The sequence below is a fragment of the Aulonocara stuartgranti genome, assembly GCF_965226115.1.
Source record: "Aulonocara stuartgranti genome assembly, chromosome: 3".
NCBI lineage: Eukaryota > Metazoa > Chordata > Actinopteri > Cichliformes > Cichlidae > Aulonocara > Aulonocara stuartgranti.
Window position 1 is genome coordinate 2,132,501 of NC_138941.1, and position 14,465 is coordinate 2,146,965.

Below are 14,465 nucleotides of genomic sequence, written 5' to 3' on the forward strand. Positions count from 1 at the left end.
GAAGATTACAGAGTTTAACTTCACCCTTTAAGACTGACCACAGAACCAAGTCCGCCAGAGCTTTTGTTATATTTTTACATGCTGTGGAGCCATTTGTGGGAGCATTTCAAGTTGCTATACATCAATACAACTGTTATAGCCCTAATTTTAATAATATGTGTGCATTAAGTCCATAGTAACTACATAAACTGCAAAAAAAACCTCTGCTCATCCATCTCTGTGTGTATCAGGATACATTTGGTTCATAATACACAGAAAAATCAGAGTTATTACCTGTAATAAATGTGAAAGATTCCTGCAGTGATAACCAGGCAGGACTGAAACACATCCAAGCTGTCACCACGGTAACAGCACCGCCCATCCACAGGTGAGGGGAGGAGCAAAAAGAGGGACTTTGACCATTTTATACTAAAAACACTCAACTAATGTTTCTAATATGAAACAAATAAGCCCACATTAATGTGAGCGTTTATTAAATAATAATAATGATGATTTCCTCCTGATCTCATTTCCACAGCAGAGAAAACTGTGGTGTATATTGAGGTGGAGGGTGTGGTCTGTGGCTCAGGTGTAGAGTGAGGGTGGGGTGCACCACAGCAGCATGCTGGGACTGCTGAGGGTGGAGGAGGGAGTGATGATGACATCAGAGCTGCAGCACAGAGACCAGTGAACACACAGTCTGTTCATCTTTGCATAGATACAATATACAGCACAATATTGAATGACAGACACGCTGTGGGAGCTTCCACAGATACACTGACGTCAGCATCCAGAGTCCTCCTGCTGCTCCCCCCTCAGAGCCCCGTGATCAGCACCAACACATTCAGTTAGATGACAGAGTCCAGCTGCAGCTAGAATCAGCTCCCCTCTGTGAACAACAGCACAGCGTCAGTGTTTCACACTCAGTGAAAGGAGGAAACAGCAGAAGAACACCATGTGTGCTACGTTTCCCAGGACACACTACAAACTGCACAAATACAGAGCAGCACGTGGAAGGACCTGGAGCTGCATTTACAGAGCTGCAGACAGCGTGATGTCCTGTATGGACAGGTGGAAGGAACCAAGTCCTCAGCTGGAACACTCGTGTTTGTCCACAGACAGGAAACACAGCAGGAAACTTCCTCACAGAAGTGCAGCTCATGGATAACACACTTCCTGTCAGTCAGAATGAGGCTGCAGCCAAACACAGAAAGGTGTTTTTGTCCAGATGAGCCCAGAGAAGAAACACGAGTGTTCACAGACATCAGAAGCTCAGAGAGGTGAAACATGAGGTTGGAGTCCTCGTCAGCATCCAGAAGAGCTGCTGTGAAACCCTGAGTACTCATGACAGACTCTGATGGCACAAACACATCATGATTCAAACAGAAAGACAAACATGGAGCTCCTGATCCTCCTGCATGAGAACAAGCTGACATGAGCGCTGTGTCTGAGAGTGTCTCCCTGTCACAGTGACAATAACACAGCTGCTGCTCACAGTCATTAAACTGACCTGAGGTCAGCTGTGCTCCTTACATATGAACCATGTGACCTCACATCAGTGCTGTGGATGACTGTAGTCATAGAAGAGTAGAGCTGTAGCAGGTGGTGTGAGGAGGAGGTGGTGTATTCTAGTTAACGCAGTACTGAAACACTCCAGCAGAGGGCGCTGTTAAGTCCTTATTGTAACACAGTTACTGTGTGCAGTTAGACTTCATACATAATCTGCACTTATTTCCATCAGACATGCTGTCAGGAAATGATTGGTTTCTATTGATTCTACTTCCTGTTGACTCGTTTGATGACAGTGAAACAATCACAGCTGATTGTGTGATGATGTAAACTGTCACTGTTACATTCAGTGTGTGTGACATAATGTTAGTGCAGGCTGATAACAGCCTGGTTCTGTTAGAAACACATGAACGTGTCCATAGATCAGTGTGTGTTTAACATGAGAGCTTCAGCCCTGCTGATGTGTTAAATAAAGACATGCAGGAAAACTGATGAGACTCTGAAATAACTCTTTATATTTATAATGTAACTCTGCATCAAAAGAACAACAAAGGATCCCAGACAGGTTTCTGTGAACAAAGACCATTCTGATGTTTCTGTGTTTCTAACACTTTGACATTATTAGTAAACAGACTGCAGTGAGCAGCATTTATAAAGAGCTTCTATATAAAGATATGACAGCTGTTTGACAAGTTTATCACTCTGTGTTTGGACCTGATCAGTCCAGCTGTTTACTTGAAACATGTTCATTTACCTGTTCTGTTATATTCATGTTCTTGTCTCTGTTGAAAACACATTTTAATGTCCCTCAGATTTTTCTCCCAGATGAATAAATATAAAAATGACACAAACTGACTGCAGCTACTTTTTGTCCTTTCTGTCAAAAACCTTCATGTGACTCATGAGAGACACGTTTCAGCTGTTTGTGACAGATCAGAGGCCAACAAGTCATTTATAACACTTTCCATCATTGTTTAAAGTTCTCAGTGTTTCTGTGTTGCTGCGTATAGGATCTCCCAGCATCATCACTGTGCTGTCCAATCATTGTGTGCGAGGTTACCCTTATAGTGCGATGTGTGTTTGCACAAAGAGAAGCATGTGTGTCAAATATAAATAAGCACAGAACAGAAACAGCTGCTCGTTTCTTCTGTTTAGAGTCAAGTTAGTGTTTTGTGTCTTTGTTTGAGGCCTGATGTCGAGCAGAGGTGTGTGTAACTGCACTGCTCTGTTATATGTGTGAAGTGTGTGCTTCTCTTCAGCATCATCTTTGTCACTGCTGATTCCTTTGTGTCATCATGTGTTGAGAAGAGAGAACAGTTATAACGGAGGAGCAAAAGGAAGCCCTGAAATCTGCATCAACAAGGAAGTGTTGGCTCACCAGTGATCCCAGCAGAGCCACTGGTTTGGCTCCAGTTGTTCTAGATTCAATGATGTTGTTGCTACAGATACATGTCAGCATCTTTATTGTAGTAAAGTCTTGTAATGTGAAGATAGAAACAAGGCAGCAAACAGCTCCATGATCTGATCTTAATGATGTTGTTTTTATTCCTGTCTGTCAGAACTGGATTGGAAACTATCAAAGGTCTAAAAACAGCCTCGACCCTCCCACAGAGCAAACTTTACACACGTCATCTTTCAGCTACAATCTTTGTTGCAGGGATCTTCTGCCAAACAAGGCTGAGAGAAGATTTCTTACAGCTGTCATGTTGATGCTGTTTCAGTCTTTGGGCAAACACACTCATATATTAGGGCTGATATCAGGGCTGCACAAGTTCTTTGTGTTTGTGATCATGAATAACAGAAGTGTGCCTGTTGAAGATCATGTTGCTACATTATTATATGTCCTGTTATTGTTCTGTGTTATATTCAGCTTTCAGCATCCTTTCCCAGCCCCCTGTTACACCATCCATACAAAGCCAATCTGACTGTGAGCCAATGTGTTTGTTTGTGTTGGATCAATAGATTTGACAGACTTGGTTCATCCAGAGGGAAACAGTCCAAATTCAGATCTGAAATTATGTATATATATATATATATATATATATATATATATATATATATATATATATATATATATATATATATATATTTTTTTTTTTTTTTTTTTTTTTACATACATAGTTTTTTGTTGCCTTATGGTTCCAAGCGCTGTCACCAATCTTTGCATTTTGTTATTATCTCATGACACTTGTTTAATCAGCTACCATCTCTCCTGTGGACTTTTTAATGTCTACAGTCTCAGACCAACACAGCCCTGCCCTTCCCATATTAGATTCTTGATGAATGTGTGTTGTTGTTATTCAGCCTGGTTCAATGTGCCCCTTTTTAACTTTGAGCACCCGCCCCTTTAAACCTCTCTGCACAGCCCTGCACTGAACTCACTATCTTCTCCCTCTAACAGCCTCCACATGTTCTCACTGTAATTTCCCCTCATGAATGAATTTATGCTGCACTAATGTGAATGTTTGCAGGGAAATCAAACGCATTTCACACGCAGTACTCGAGCTGACTTACCTTTGTTTGAATGACGACTTGTACGCGCTGACTCCACAGATAAGGTACGAAAATATATCAGGCTACGTCTTCAGGGTTTCTACTCCACGGCCGTATTTCATACGGGTCCACATTTCCACTGCACGCTATTTTCTGCAAGTACCGCCGCTTCGCCTCTGGACGCAATCGGTCTCTATACAGTCCATTCTCTTTTGAGCTGCTTTTAAGCATCTTGTAATCGTCGTTCCAACACAGTGTGTTTGTTTTGATTCGTAGACCTCGAAAATGGTGCCGCGCTCCCACAATGCATTGCGGCGTGACGTCAACTCCAAAGCCCTATAGAACATGTTCTTTTTCATTGTCAAAATTATCAGGAATAAAGAAGAAAACTGATTCAAAACCTGTGGAACCTGCCAAAAAACAAGTTTTACTGCAAAGGATTTCTAGATGTGAAGGTTTTGTGGCTTTTTTCAGTTTCTAAAACAAACTCATTTGTACAGAAGGATATGAGGATGTATATGTCCGGTGGTGGGTTTTTTTCTTCTTGATTTAATGTATTCATTTATCTCTTCACTTAATCTTTCTTTATGTTTTTTTTTTTTTGATTTGGCATGAGCGATTTCCGGTCCTCACTCCAAGCCAGTTGGTGGCGGTAATGCACCACATGTTCTATCACAGCTGCGTCCGAGAGGACAGGAAACGTCTGTATGCGTCTGCAAACCAGGTAACTACACTCAGCTGAGCCTCTCTGCTAGTCGTTATTAGTTGGAGGGTTTTGCGTCACTTTCTCTCGGCTTGATAAAGGGCTGTATAGAAATCTCTGGTACATAACACGTAACGTCATTTTTAGGGAGCGTCGCAGAGAAGTGAGGCTGTTTCTTTGTTTTTGTCGAGTTTTGATTGAAGACATGTTTCCAGTCCGTTTTTTACTCGTTTGTTTTTTCATTAATAACTTTACATTATCACAGAGAACAAGAAGGCGCTTTGTTTGTCACATTCACCTTATGTCTGTGAAGGTTCTCAGTCATCCAGGTCATCGTAGTCAAAGGAGCTTGCAAAGAAAAGCGTCTGGACTTCTTTAAGTTACTTGAAGACGTTTCACCTCTCATCCGAGAAGCTTCTTCAGTTCTAAGGTCAAATGGTGGAGAGTCCCAGATATAAACCTAGTGGGAGTTTCCCCCCACAGAGGGACAAAAGGACCCCCTGATGATCCTCTAATCGCCTGAGCCAAGGTGGGAAACTGGGTGTGGGTCCCAATCAGCCAGAGTTTCGGGTGTGTTCATTGTGAAACCTGGCCCCACCTTATCATGTGAATTCCTGAGGTCAGATGGCCCAGGATGTGAGTGGGCGTTAAGGCGTCTGGGAAGGATCTCAAAACTGGATTATAGATGGCAGAGAGTTGGTGTCGTAAACCCCGCCTCTGTTCAAAGATGGTTGCTCACAGTGGACATAGATGCTTCTTTCACTCCTCTTTCAAACCATCTGTCCTCTCTGTCCAAAATGTGAACATTAGCATCCTCGAAAGAGTGTCCTTTATCCTTAAGATGCAGATGGACTGCTGAGTCTTGTCCTGTGGAGGTGGCTCTTCTGTGTTGTGCCATGCGCTTGTGAAGTGGCAGCCACTTGGCAGCCACAGTGATAAATGGCTGAGATGGCTGCAGCTGTACGTGTGAGGTACCTACATATTTCAAGATGAATTTGCAGAGATGTCATGTTTGGTGCTTACAGACATCACACTGCATTTTGTGATTTCGTAGCTATTGTTGTGATATTTTGGAGCTTCCCATGATCACCGTGACAGTCATTCATTTTAACATAACCTTTCTATTCCTTTCAGGGATCCTCATTTTTTTGGTGAGGAAGATCAGCAGCTGTGTCGACAGGCAACAGGTAACGGCATGCTTTTCTGTTAGTACTGTAGACCTTGGTCTGGTGCTCTTTTTTAGTTTAACACAGTATTTTCATTTGCCGAAGTGTAAAAAGCTTGTTCCAGGAGAAACAAACTTTAGTGAGTTCTGCAAAATGATTCCCACCATTGCACACTCTGTCAGCCTCCAGTGTGCCCTTTTTTTGTCCTTTAACTGAAGAAAGTCGGTAGTCAGAACATATGAGATAAGTGAGATCCTCATTTTGCCTGCTTATTTCAAGATACAACATTTTCACAAACTGCTGTAGGATAACCTTGCTATTTGTCTTTTCCAACACTTCTACATTCATCCATATTTCCTTGTCTGCTTCTTTCCAGGTGAAAAGTACCTGAAATGGGTGAAAGATTTTGTTTCCAAAAACAAAAGCATGTGCGTTCACCTGAAGAAGCCAAGTGGTGCTGACCTGTGGATAGAAGAGCTTGAGAACACCAAATACAACGGGGATGATGATGAAGTTAACGCCTGGGGAAAATTCTACCTTCCCGAGATTGTAAAAATGCAGGTTATTGGTGTGGTAAAGGGCACCTCATGTCCATGTGACGAGCTTGTGCTGATGACGTGTGAGGACAAAAAGCTGTACGGCTATGACGGAGAGGAGCTGCATCTGGTGGCTTCCAGTTTCCTGGAACTATGTGACAAAACAATAGAGTATCCAGCATCCAAGCGCTACTACAATGGAGAGGCCTTCAAAGATATGGTGAGAAGTTAGACTGCTAAGAATAAGACTGGGGATGCCTAGTGTTAGAGATCAATCACCTGAGCTTTTCTTTGTATTGTTGTGTGTTCTGTTTAGACTGAGGAGGACTGGAAAAAAGTTAAGATGAGTGATGTGGGGAGGAAACTGCAGGAAGAACATAAAAAGCTGGTAAATGAAACCCAGTCAGCGTTCGTCAGCCTAATATCATAGGTGGGTATTGGAGCTGAGTATCATCACTGATTTCTAGAACCTGTTCAATTCCAATTCACAAGGTCCCAATTAGATTCCATTTAATTCTTACTCAGAGAGTCAGAAACATTATAATTCTGATCATTTATCAGTACTGACACTTGTGAAACTTCATCAGAGGTGTGAGCATCACAGCAGATGCTTTTGTGTCAAAGTAACTGAGGATAAAACACAAAACCATGAAGCAGATTTTCCTGGCCTAGCTTTTTACAGTAGATAACCTTAAAAATATTATTCTGCAGTAGAACAAAAGCAGACGAGAACCACGACTCAACAAATGTACATTGGCTGATGCTGCTGAAGTGATTCAGAGGTTTTAATAAGAGGTTTTAATAGAGACACAGCAGAGCATTTTGCAGTTTCACTTAATTTGAAAAAAATAAATAAAATTTGGTATTGAACAGCAGAAATGAGGCTGTCTTGTCGGAAGTCATTAAAAAAAATGGCTGTAAGCAACGGTAGACTGCTTCATAACAAGCAAGCGAATAATGCCAAAAACAGAGATTTGAGATGGGAAACGGTGTTCTTAAAGTACACTGAGAGAGGCAGAGAGCTGTGCTGTGTTGTTTTTCTGTGTGTGTTTTAATGGTGGTGGAAGCAAACCAGCAAAAGTAAGAGGGAATTCATGACAATGTTTATGTCAAGCGAAATGTGTCTTCTTTTGCTGCTGGTTTGGTTAGAGAGAGACAAAACGTGCAGCTTCAGGATCTGAGCAGCTTTCAGCACCAACGGCATCACAGCTCAGACTTGGATTCAGGATTAAGCCCTTTATGTTTGACTGTAGTGATTGTAGCTCTGTCCTTGTTATTAATCGCTTTAGTCAAACACAGCTATTGTTTGCTGGGATGTGTATATACTTGACAGTTTGTATCTCAGAGTTATCAAAGACACTGTGGATAATCATCAAGAGATTGTTGTCCTCTTAATAATGACCTATTTGATTGTTTGTTTTTTCTTCTTCTTACAGATTCTGGTATTTGGCCAAAAGAGAGCTTCACAATTCTTGGCTTCACCTGTGGTAGAAAAATGACTGAAGTTATGCAACACTCTCTAAAATTAAAGCTATGCAACGCTTTAACATGAATGGCGAAGGAGTGCATCTCTTTCACTGTCTCTTCCTGTCCTCTTCTCAGTCTTTGTTGTGGCACCTCTGCTATGTGTTATAGAAAGCACTTGGAATCATGTTCAATACAAAAACACCAAACTCGTGGGATTGCCCTAGCAAGCAGTTGGTAAAAACTAATTAAAACTGATATATATCAGCTTCACTTTCTAGCTGCAAAAGCACGTTTCTGCAAAAGCATGCAGTTTCCTGTCAGCACTTTTTGGCACAGAGTGTACTCAGAGTTAGGCCTTTCTTATATAAAGCAATATAATCAGCATATAAACATTTAAGATGATAAATTTAAAGCTCAACAGTAACTGCTATAAATATTATAACTACACATGTAGTGCTTTTGCTTAAGTAAATTATAGTTGGGATCATAATAAGAAAACATGTGTTTTTATTTTCTGTGTACCCTGGGTACAGACCAGTATAAACATGGGATTCTTCCCAATAAATGCTGTCTGATAATGCTTCATATTGCATTAAACACTAGATATGTAAGCAAACAAACAAAAACCCATAGAAGCCAGTTTTAATTATTAAATGTGACAATTACATGGAGATGGAAAGTAAATATGCTTATACACGTCTCTGTGATTACAGAAAATCCACACAGATGCTGTCAGAGCAGAGAATCTTTGATTTATCAGAATGATGAATGCAAACGATTTCATGAAATCTCACTCTTGTTCTGGGTTGTAAAATTCACCTGTCCAGTTAAACCGAATCCTTTGCAACACAGTTCTAAGAACCCATCAACCTCATCCTCAGCTCTCTGCCTGTTGTCCTTTTCAGCTGAGTATTCATCCACATGTGTTTCAACTTCTCTCTCATTTTCAAGCAAATTGCTCAGGCTCTCAGCTTCAGCACAGTTACTGTTTTTTTATTATTCTCTTCTAAGTCCAAGTCTGTGAGGAGATCTTGCAGACTCTGCTTTATTTGCTCTTCATTCTCTGAGTTATTTTGCAGGACGATCTGAAAACAGTTACAGATCTGGTCAAAGTGTTGCACCTGATTATATAGTTGTTTTTAATAGAAAGTTGATCAACATGTTTGTTTCGCTGCTTGACTTATTTAACTATGCAGGACCATTGGATGCTTTTGATTTAGACATTTTAAGATAGGGGGTAAAACATGTCACAAAAATCTACAATATGTGGGGCGATCGTGGCTCAAGAGTTGGCAGCTCGTCTTGTAATCGGAAGGTTGCCGGTTCGAGCCCCGGCTTGGACCGTCTCAGTCGTTGTGTCCTTGGGCGAGACACTTCACCCGTTGCCTACTGGTGGTGGTCACAGGGTGGCTGTGGCTACAAGCTTGCCATCACCAGTGTGTGAATGGGTGGATGACTGGATGGATGTGTAAAGCACTTTGGGGTCCTTAGGGACGAGTAAAGCGCTCTACAAATACAGGCCATGTAATGGCAGAAACATTCTCTAGTGTAAATCCTGACTAGTTCATTAACTACAGATCAGTTTCAGTGAACATTATTCACAGAGGGATCTGAGTTCCTTATACCAGACTCTACAGAAACTGTAACACTGTACAGCTCTGCGACTCAACAATATGACAACAATGTAACACACACTAGAATCATCAAATAAAGCCCCACTAACCACTAGAACTAGAACTAACTAACTAGCACTGGACACTTGCATATTAGAGATTTCTACCACCATAGGAGGCGAGATATCATCCTTGAACCAGAGCATCCAGCCCTCAATTTCGGACATAAAAAGCGACGTGGCCAGGCATGATAACACTTTGACTGAACTGCAGGACTGTGCCTCGAACCACTCTGACACCATCGCCACTCTCCAGGCCACTGTGGAGCGTTTGTCTGCGGAGGTAAAGAAGTTAGATGAGAGATGTGGAGCTCTTGAGGCACTCCAGGAGGAATAATTTAAGAACTGCAGGAATACCAGAAGGCACAGAGGGACCCAAGATGACTGAGCTGGTTCGCACCTGTTGGCGGAGGCGCTATCTCTCGAGGAGAAGCCACTCATCGATCGAGCACATAGAGTGAATCGCCAGCGTCCCAAACAAAGTCATCTTCCTCGGCCCATCATCTTGAGATTGCACTACTACCACATTGGTGAGGAAATTCTGCTGAAAGCTGCAGAGAACAAGAACCTGATGTATAAGGGTTTTTAAAATAAACATCCTCCCAGATTTCCCTCCCTCTGTTGGAAACGCAGAGCCGCATTTGCAAATATGAGAGGAAGACTACGTGGGATGACCGGCGTCAGGTACAGACTGCTATACCCTGCAAAGCTGTTAGTGACCCATGGTGATGTGAGGAAAAGCTTCACCGATCCCAAAGAGACCGTAGACTACGCGGAGAAGCACCTCTCCCACCCACCTTCAAATGTATTAAAAGCAAGGATATATCTATATGTCTAACGCTGACACAGCACTGTGTTTCTTCTTTTCCCTTTATATTCCATGTAAAGGTGAATATGGAGCGTTTATGGAGCTCGTTTATTGACCAGCTGTCAGTTAGAAGGTAAGAGTTACTAGGTTAACAGAGGTTAGCAGTAACAGTACGGGGAAGTATATTGTGTTGTTCTTTTGTTGGTTTTTATTTTATCGTACTTTACTTTGTTATTTTGATTTTACCTGTTGTGAGTGCTTCCCGTAATTCTCCTTTTTCTTGCGCCGCTGCGGCCAGAGTTCACAACATTACATATTTTTGTATCTATAAACAGGAAGCTGACACTCTCCAGACTTTATCAAAGGTGTGAGCGTCACAGCAGAGGCCTTTGTGTCAACGTAGCTGAAGACAAAACACAGAAACACATGAAGGAGATTTTCCTGGCCTGGATTTTATACAAATATTCTGCAGTACATCAAAAATGAAAGAAAACCATTAGTCAACATATGAACATCACCTCTGAAGTTACAGAGCTTTGATTGGAGACACAGCTGAGCGTTTTGCATTTTGCATAATTAATTACATAATTAATTATGTAACCATAATTAAATGGTTACATCATCTTTAAAGTCCCCAGAGATCAGGAAAAGGGCCTGAGGGTGCTGTGTTTGGAGTCTGCTGGTTACAGTGTGCAGGACCTCACAGGCTGCTGCAGCGTTAGCAGAGGGCGGGACATACACAGCTATCATAATCACGTGTGTAAACTCTCGTGGTAGATAGTACGGTCTCATGCTAACCGCTAGCAGCTCAATGTCCTTACAGCATAGCGTCTCTTTGATAGAGAAATGCCCAGAGTTACACCATCTATCGTTCACAAACACAGCCAGACCCCCTCCTCCCTTCTTACCACTCTCCGCTGTTCTGTCATAAGAGGCTCAGCAGCTAAAGCAGCACACCTGGGTCTCCCAGCCTATTAAAAGCAGCCCTTTGCTTCACCTGCTTCACTAAACATTATTATTTTAAGCAGAGTGGTGTGATTTATGTAGGCATTGCTGTGTGACAGGATGACTTTTCTTGCACACCCACCAAATGAGGGCGCACATGCTTCCACGCCCACTGGTGACTGCACACATCCTTTCAAGGAAGCATTTCATTCATCCCTAACAAATGGAAGAAAACACTGTGCAGCGTGTTCAGGTTTGAACGTGGCCCTGGCCTCTCTCTGCATCCACCTGGCACATGCAACACACATCCACTCCCTGCTGAACTGCTTGTATTTGATGTGTTGAAGTTTTGGTAAAGTTTGAATAAATTCCACTTTATTTATAGGAACATTTCATCTGTGGACTCCTGCTTCCCCTCTCCTTGAGCCAGTTTGTGACGGGAACATGACATAAGAAAAGTAATTTATCCCTTTTTGATTCTGTGTATCTGGCGCTCATCCAGTGAGTTCACACTTGGCAGAAACAGACTGAATTTGTCTGGAGAACTTTGGCTTCAGCCAAGTTAGATAAACACACTGTGTCTCTGTCAAAACAGCAGTGTAGTTGTGGCACCCCTGTGAGGGAATGACCACATGAATATTATTTTGTGTAAAACACTCATGTAACGGGACATTTTTCATTGCTATATGTATTTATTTTCAGTTTCTTTAAGAGGATAGAAAATCCATGTAACAGGGATTCATTTTATGTTAGAAAGCAGTGAGGGCGGAACTTTGGTGCTTGCTCCGGGGTTTCGGGGAGCAGTAAGTGGAGCCCACCTTCCGCTGCTTCCTCAGACACGTTCTGGAGGAAAGCAGAGACGCATCGTGTCTTCCTTACTCTGCTCTTCACCTGCTTTTACAGGTCGGTACACGGTGCTCGCACCGAAAATGTTGTTTATTGTCACCATGGTTACCCACGTTAATGTGAATGGGAGAGTTAAGGCGGTCCGCCAAAGTTATTTATATGTAAACACGGGAGAAAACCAGAGGAGTGTCCCGCGCGACCGCACCGCGAGCCCGCTCGTTAGGTGGAGCGCTCGTGAAGCAGAGTCAGTGCGCTCCTATGCTCTGTGCAAACGTGTTGTAATGCTCCAATCAAATCAGTTCTGTGAGATGTGAATGTTAATAGTTCTGTTAAAGTGACTGAGTAGATTAGCTAGTGTAACACAAGCACTCTGAGCAACTCTGTGTAGCTAACAGAGGCATTCATGGGTTGATTCAACAAGCTGTGTTTCATGATGCACTAAATAGTGATTTTGCCAGTAAATTACTGGAGGGAACAAATGTAATGTATTTACCAATGCTGTTATTGAATAGAACTGTTTAGCCAGTAAGACACTGCAGAAGACAATGTGATGTGTTTATTGATATGATAAAAGGATGTAGCTGTTATGGAAAGAAGTGTGAACTTGAGAAACTGAACCAGTTAAAAAGAGTATATTTCACTGATGTTGTGAAATAAGTAAATGTAATTGATGTGAATGAGGAACCAGCTGAACAGTATATTGAAAGCTCATGTTTAGTGTTTTATAGCATTTATTTGTGTGAAATAAATCAGACTCAGACACGTTCTGGAGGAAAGCAGAGACGCATCGTGTCTTCCTTACTCTGCTCTTCACCTGCTTTTACAGGTAACATATTTGTCATCGAGGTCTTCATCCTTGGGACCCGTAACATAGTAACTTCTTCATTGTTATACTTCTATAGTTTTCCCATTTTGTGAGCTGTGGATGTGGAAAGTGTCTCAGTGACACATCCACATGAAAACGGCGTTACCTTCGTTCATTTGCACGTCAAATGAACGAGCTGTTTGGACTTTAACGTCACAGCTGATGCTTCGATACTCGAACTCAAGAGTTCAGCTTCCACTCAGAGGTACAAGTACACACAGCAAAGATAAACGTGTACACAAGGTGGAACCCACAAGTGCACATCTCCAACCAGAGATGGGCAGTAATCCGATTACTTTTTTCAAGAAACGAGTAAAGTGAGGGATTACTATTGCAAAAAAGGTAATTAGATTACTGTTACTTTCCCGTAAGCACGCTGCGTTACTGCGTTACTAAAACTGCAGCTGTGTGCAGATGAACAATGGATAATCTATCGAGTGTGGAGAGAGTGTGAGCGTGCAGCGTTTAAAGCGTGGAAGCACTGACCTTACTTTGAGTTTGACTCTGTAAAAAGTGACAAAAACATTAGCGTCCGCTGTTCACTGCGTGGGAAGACAACATGCTCACTCACTATGTGTTAATGGGCATGCTTATTTATAACTTTGATAAAATGTCATAAAAATAATTCCATGCCAGCTCACCATTGGTGATCAGGTAGTTTCTGTTCCAGTTACAGTCCCATAAATCATGAAGCTTGCTGCCAGAAAAGCTTCAAATCTCCTTTGAAAGCTGTTTGTGGTCTTGATTGTGGGAGCTTCAGTTGTCTGACTCCAGCTGCCACACAGTGCTCACTGATATCATTTGCAAAAACCCCAGTGTGACAATATTTATCAGTGAAGCAGAAATCAGGAAGTGACGACTTTTCTTTGAACATTTGCTAAGGCTAAGCTGTGCTTTCTACCACAGTTGGGAATTTCCTGGTTTACAACAAATTATTGTGTCAACACCGCATAAGATTTCAAACTACAGGAAAATCACTGGAGTTATAAGAGGCAGACAACGACACACACACCACATGCATGCTGTTGCTATTTATTGTGGATTAACCTGTCAAGGGCAAGAACAAAAGAATTCTGCCTCAAATACAGGAAATCATAGCTTTCCTGTATTTCCTCCATTGTTGGCATGCTGGTTAGTGCTGTTGCTCCACAGTAAGGTGGTCCTGGGCTAAATTATCCATGAATGTAAACGGCTGTGTGTTTCTATCTGATAGACTGGTGAGCTGTCCAGGGTGTACCCTGCCTGGTAACCTATCACTTCAGGGTTATTTCCCAGCCCTGCTGCAACCAGGATAGAGATAGGAGGATGGTAGTTGTTGTAGACCCATTCAATTTCAATTGAAGGATTAAAATGTTCCAGGAGCTCAACTTACTCCATCTGAACATGTTTCAATCGTGTTTTATGAACACAACATGCAGGTTTACTGAATATGAAAAGGTTGTGTTGATTTAACTCAGTTGTTTAAGTTTCTGCCAA

General features: G+C 42.0%; 1 protein-coding gene across 1 annotated transcript in view; it reads left to right on the plus strand.

The window, feature by feature from the left end:
• The first annotated feature begins 12,711 nt into the window (after nt 1-12,711).
• Nucleotides 12,712-14,465, plus strand: part of LOC309702257 (uncharacterized protein) — a 44,613-nt gene continuing 42,859 nt past the window's right edge. The window contains exon 1 of the mRNA XM_082526823.1: nt 12,712-12,950. The gene's annotated coding sequence lies outside the window, so the exon portion shown is untranslated. The remainder of the gene's footprint in view (nt 12,951-14,465) is intronic.